At 41.5% G+C, this 6,801-nt stretch overlaps 1 pseudogene; it reads left to right on the forward strand.

Annotated features, from left to right (window-relative positions):
* The first annotated feature begins 1,685 nt into the window (after nt 1-1,685).
* On the forward strand, nt 1,686-1,804 carry LOC149467661 (5S ribosomal RNA; annotated as a pseudogene).
* Nucleotides 1,805-6,801: the final 4,997 nt, after the last annotated feature.

The following is a 6,801-nucleotide window of genomic DNA, read 5'->3' on the forward strand; positions in this document are numbered from 1 at the left end:
AACCTTGAGTTTGTTTGGGTCAAGCTGGCTGGATGTGCAGTAATGTACTTACAGTATTCCATGCTGAACCAAGCTGGCTCAAAACAAATGTCTCTATGACAGATTATTCGGTCAGCCCGCTGGATGTGTGGTATATACAGTGTACCGTGCTGAGCCAAGCTAGCTCAAAACAAATGTCCCTATGACAGATTAATCTGTCAGCCCGCTGGATGTGTGGTATATACAGTATACTGCGCTGAGCCAATCGGTTTCAAAATGTACTGGTACGTCCCTACTGTAATCAGCCCGCTGGATGCGTATATGCACAGTAGCTGCGGCTACATACAGTATACACTAGGCCAATCAGGGCGAGTGATGTATTCTACTAATGAATACAAAGCCTGCTTGGATTGGCTGAGTCAGAGAGGTGGGCTGTAGATGTCACAACCTCAGCCAATCCAAGCAGGCTTTGTATTCATTAGTAGAATACATCGCTCGCCGTGATTGGCCCAAAGTATACTGTATGTAGCCGCAGCTACCGTACATACACACATCCAGCGGTCTGATTACCGTAGGGACGTGCCGGTACATTTTGAAACAGCTTGGCTCAGTATACTGTATATTCCACAGTGATATATACTCAGTATACTGTATATACCACACATCCAGTGGGCTGACAGATTAATCTGTGATAGGGACATTTGTTTTGAGCCAGCTTGGCTCAGCGCGGTATACTGTATGTACATTACTGCACATCCAGCGGGCTGTATATATACTGTATACTGTATGTAGCCGAAGCTACCGTATTACCGCAAATCTAGCGGTAACCATCTGATTTGGAATTTGATCCATATGATGACTGTCTTACAAATGTATCACAAGATGTCATTCATGAACTTATGATGTCAGAGGATGAACATGAGGATTTTGAAGGATTTTAAGTATCGGTAAGTCATAACCATTTCAATTAAAAAATCTGATGTTTTTAAATGGTGTTGCCTCGAAAGGGGGGTAGTCTTATACGGTGAGTATAGCCCAAAACCTATGTTTTAACTGGAAAATTAGGGGGTCGTCTTATAAACCCAGTCACCTTATACGCCGGAAAATACGGGTAGTTTTGGTATAGATGTATACTGCATAAGGCTCCATGCACACTAGTGTATTTTAAGCACAAAAAATGCTGGTAATAGCATTTTTAGTAGTGCTTAGGAGCATTGGCAGTTTTACAGTACATGTAGCAAAAAAAAAAAAAAAAGCTGTTAGTAGCGTTTGGGAGTGTTCAGCATTTTTTTTTTCTGCTGGAAAAATGCTCCCAAAAACTCTGCAAAAACAATATTTTATTTTGCTCCTAAACGCTGAAGCGTGAAAACCGCTACTCGTCTAAAATAGTGTGCATGGACACATAGGATACCACTAGCTTCTAGGAGCAGAAAAAAATGCTAATAACAGCTTCTAGGAGCTTAAAAAACCGCTAGTGTGCATGGAGCCTAAATGTTTGTGGTTTTGAACAGTGCCTGATGAATATCTCAGCAGGTGGGAGGAAAAGGGCTTGAATTGCCCAACTTCTGCCTTTTGCAGTACAGGTTTTAGTATAAAAAGGGAAACCAATGTAATGATTCCTGTATGTTAATGTATGTACTGTAATAAAGGGTTACTTTTAGGCTGGCAATAAAAAGCATAATTTTTCCCTGATTAGGAGTATCAATTCCTACGGCCACATCACCTTGAATGTGCCTGATCTCATCTGATCTCGGAAGCTAAGCAGGGTTGGGCCTGGTTAGTAACTGGATGGGAAACTGCCTGGGAATACCAGGTGCTGTAGGCTTTTCACAGTGTGAAAATGTGGAATAGACTCCCTCAAGAGTTGGTTCTGGCCAGCTCAGTGGATTGCTTTAAAAAAGGCCTGGATTGTTTCTTAGATACACAGAATATAACTGGATACTAACATTTATAGGTAAAGTTGATCCAGGGAATATCCGATTGCCTCTCGGGGGCTCAGGGAGGAATTTTTTTCCCTGCAGGAACAAATTGGGTCATGCTTTGCTGGTTCTTTTTTTTTTTTTTGCTTTCCTCTGGATCAACTGTGGGTATAGGATTAGAACCTTTTTTTGTTGTTGTTGTTTTTTAATGGACTTTTGTCTTTTTTTCATCAGATTAACTATGTAAATCCCAGTAGTATGTTTCTGATCACTATAACTGGGCAGATCCTTCACTCTTCGGTAGAAAGGTATACATAGTAGATGTGTACAGCTATCGCTGTAAGACCTCAATCACGGCAGGTCCCAGGCCTCCTGGGGCTAACACCCCCCCTCATCATTCTCAGGAAGGGATCTGCTTGTTTTTAGGGTGACTCCTAGGGCCACGAAACACACTATGGAGACCTGACTGTTTAAAAAAATATGTTGCCTTCCAGTAAGCAGTTCAGCTTGATACCTTGAAATGAGTAATTATATTTAAATATGGTTTTAATAAAAGAAGGGTTGTTTTTTTTTTGTTTTTTTTTTTAACCTTAAAGTGGAGCTCCACCCAAAAGGGTAAGTTCCACTTTAAGGCTTTGTCCCCAGCTCCCTGTTAAGGATTGACACCTTTGGGTGCCGGGAGGAGGGGGTACCCGAATTTGATATGTTCCCGCTCCCAGTTTCGCTACGATCACCTAGGCGATCAGAAGCGGAAGTTATCCTCCCTCCCCATAGTCTTTTAGGACACATAAAAGGTCCCAGAAAACTACGGGACCATTCACAAAGTGCAGCTCTACTCGTGCGTGTGCAGTGGGTACCCAGCTGTGAAGCTGCAAGCTGTCACAGCCGGGTGCCCACACTGAAGATGCCGCCACCTGGGAGACAGGGCAGACGGTCAACCCGGCTGGTGTGAGGACATCAAAGGGACAGGTGAGTGTCTGTTTTTTAAAAGTCAGCAGCTACAAAAACTGTCACTTTTCATTGTTTTCTATGCCTCCATTAGGAAGAATTATCCTCTTTTTTTTTTTTTGTCCTATTTACCATTATCATTGAAAGTGAAAGTAAAAGAAAATCCCACATTTTTGTTTTCCCCCCAAAACAGGAATAATGAAGATATCTTCTAATGGTGACACTAGTTCTGGTGACAACCAGGGATTGCCTCATTTTAGAGAGATTTTCTCTCACTTCTATTTTGGCTATGGGACAGGAAGTGAAGGGAAATCACCCCAATGGGACACAGATGGCAAAAATAAACCTGACAGGGATTATAACACTCCCTTACTCCATCCAAAATGAAAAAAAAACTGACTCTCTTCCATCCTCCCAACAGGGAAACACTTGTGTTTACCATTGTGGAGGGGAAAGCGCCTGTCACCCTGTCTACTGCAGGTGGTCCCTGGTGAGTACAGGTTCACTTCCAGTCTAAAGCTTGGTACACGCTACAGGTTTGTTTTTTTTTTCCGATCAACCCAACAGGCTGAAGGCAAAAAGAGCCGACCGTTTGCTGTACTAACACAAAAAATGTTGGTGCAGCGATCTCCCCTGCTGTTCTATTGCATTTTGACATGGAGAGGGCCCCCACCACCACCACCACCAGAACACACTGATCAGCGCTCGCAGCCATTGGTTGAGAGCACTGATCGGATGCTGGTCAGCTGCTGGTTTTCCAGCATGCTCGTTTGACAGAAGCCAGATGTGAGGTAGGCTTCTGACGGAAAGTCTCCCAGTTTCTACTGTACCGGCTGATTTTGGCCAGTATTCAGCCTGTGTGTACCCAGCATTAGGCTAATGACACACAAATATTTAAATTTGACCTTATAAATGCTTGTCTGAAAACAGTAATGTTTGACAGGCATTTGGTAGGTATGTGCATGTCTCAGCCTGCCAGTGTCCCATAGCCTGCTGAAGTTCAATGAGTGCGTATTAGGTGAAAAAAGGCATTCACGTTCAGCACTCATGAAAACTGCCAACAATGCTAGCCCTTACACTTCATTAATAGATGTTGTACTAACAACTCCCACAATGAAAAGCACTCTCTGAACCGAGAATGAATGCAAGGTCCACCTCCTCCATTCATAGAGTGCTTTTTATTGCAGGAACTGATAGTCCAGCTATTAATGGAGCAAGGGGACATAGTCTGCACTTTTGATTTGTCCGACGGTGCAGCTTGCATTTATCCCCCAACAATGGAAGATCACAGCTGAAGGGGTATCTTGGGGCAGTGGTGGAAGGATTTCAAGGAAGAAAACGGTAACCAGTATAAAGGACACTATTCATTAAGTGTTCTTGCATGGCAAGACCACTTACTGTTATCTCACATATATATTCTTATTATTATAGCCAAATTTACCACCCTAACTCCTCCCACAGTTTTTACACTACATAGACAGTAATATACCGAAACGTGCAGATTGTTCCTGATTGGTGTGCTATTACTTTGTGGAATGTTTCGCTGAATGGTTCACAAATATCAGCGTTTTTTTGGTGAAATTGGTCCCATAGGAATGAATGGCGGAATGTTCAAAACTAGAGTGGGTGCTGAAAAAAGCTAGAGTGTGAGCTGAAAAATCAGGACATGATTTCTAAACTGCCATCACACCCTCATTTTCATGTCCACCTACACAAATCATATATCAAAACATTCAGCTATCCCTGCTGCCACTAAAAATGTCCATGGCTAAGCCATAGTCCTGATAGTTTTCACAATATGACCATTTGTTTGTAACTCATGCCGCCCACTGACATTCATTGAAACTCCACTCTAGCCACCTCAAATGTGAAGGGCAATTTCTAAACTGCAACTGTGCCTTCATTTTTAATATTTCAGAGACATACTATGCATCAAACTGTAGGTCTGGGTCTTGTGACTCTCACAATATAAAGCTCTTTGGTGTAGGATTTATAATTGTTAAACTACAACCGTTTGAATATGGCAACCGCCTTTGAAGTGAGCAAGTTGGAGCAGTTTGTTTTTAACCGCTCTTCTCTGCCCTTGCTGTAGAGTGAGTTGTCATAGGAACCCAGGTGTGTGAGCAGGCAGCAGAGTTACAAAAGCTAGAGTGTGAGCTGAAAAATCAGGACATGATTTCTAACCTGCCATCACGCCCTCATTTTCAAGCCCACCTACAGAAATCTTATATCAAAATGTTCAGCTAACCCTGCTGCCACTAAAAATATCCACAGCTAAGCCATAGTCCTGATAGTTTTCACAATATGACCATTTGTTTGTAACTCATGCCGCCCACTGACATTCATTGAAACTCCACTCTAGCCACCTCAAATGTGAAGGGCAATTTCTAAACTGCAACTGTGCCTTCATTTTTAATATTTCAGAGACATACTATGCATCAAACTGTAGGTCTGGGTCTTGTGACTCTCACAATATAAAGCTCTTTGGTGTAGGATTTATAATTGTTAAACTACAACCGTTTGAATATGGCAACCGCCTTTGAAGTGAGCAAGTTGGAGCAGTTTGTTTTTAACCGCTCTTCTCTGCCCTTGCTGTAGAGTGAGTTGCCATAGGAACCCAGGTGTGTGAGCAGGCAGCAGAGTTACAAAAGCTAGAGTGTGAGCTGAAAAATCATGACATGATTTCTAACCTGCCATCACGCCCTCATTTTCAAGCCCACCTACAGAAATCTTATATCAAAATGTTCAGCTAACCCTGCTGCCACTAAAAATATCCACAGCTAAGCCATAGTCCTGATAGTTTTCACAATATGACCATTTGTTTGCAACTCACGCCGCCCATTGACCTTTTCACAGTTACTCAAGCCACTCCACCCAGTTACTCGGCCCACTCCAGTTGTAGACTACTGGTGGAGGCAAGAACACTTCACACAATTTCCCCAGAAATTGTAGCTTTTCTAGTTCATGTTAATACTGTCCCTGGTGCTCCTTTAAAATAAAAACCTCCCTAAAGCTCATCAAACCTGAAGTCTATGCTCTTGCCCTTCGGGTGGCATTACACCAAGGGTCATATCTTCAAACGGACAGTCCAACTAAGGAAACAAAAAATCAAAAAATGCTGTCCGTTTCACATTTTGCTGATGACTGCTAGAATATTCAACAGCGATACTGAAAAATGGTTTTGTGTCCAGATGAGACAAATAGAACTGTTAGGTAAATTATTTTCACAATGAATCCTACAAGCCAACATTTCATCCCAACCAGGAAGCATCCTTTATATGCCAAAATAAGACCTGCTTTGTTTGATGCCTCTGGATTTTGGACACATTTTAAGTCTGAAACGACCAATTTCCACGTTTTATTAGGAAACAAACAATAGGAGAATATCAGGGCATCTTTTGGTGATTTAATGAAGATTGCTTATGCAGCAAAACAAGCAAAAGCCACAGGTGTAAATCAAAGTAAATACTCATATAAAAGGTATAAACTCAGATCTTCCATTTTATTTTTTCTTTGATGCTTTCCTGATCCAGGGATCTGCTCTAGGGAATCTTTCAAATCCATTTTTTGTGGAATAGCATCAATGTTGGCATGAAGATGCAGGTAATGTTTCTAATGTGATGCAGGCAGCTCAAAGCAAGGCAAATGCTTTACTTAGTATAGTATATATTGAGCCAAATTCACAATTAACGGGGTTGACTGGAAAAACTGCTGAAAAGTAAATGGCAAAAAAATATGTTTTCCTGTCAGTGGAAAATCAGAGCTTAAGCTAACCATTCACAGTTTGAATGTGGTCTAATTTAGAAGAATTTTTTTTTTTGTGCTTAAATCAGAAAGTAATTTTATTGTACAGTTAGACATACAATCTATTACAACAAAGAAAGAAAGAAACCATCCAGTGTTTACAGCCAACCAAATATCTGTGACCTATATATGTATATATATATATATCCTG

Source organism: Staurois parvus, unplaced genomic scaffold, assembly GCF_062004578.1.
Source record: "Staurois parvus isolate SC_StPar_1 unplaced genomic scaffold, SC_StPar_1.0 ptg000104l, whole genome shotgun sequence".
NCBI classification, from domain to species: Eukaryota; Metazoa; Chordata; class Amphibia; order Anura; family Ranidae; genus Staurois; species Staurois parvus.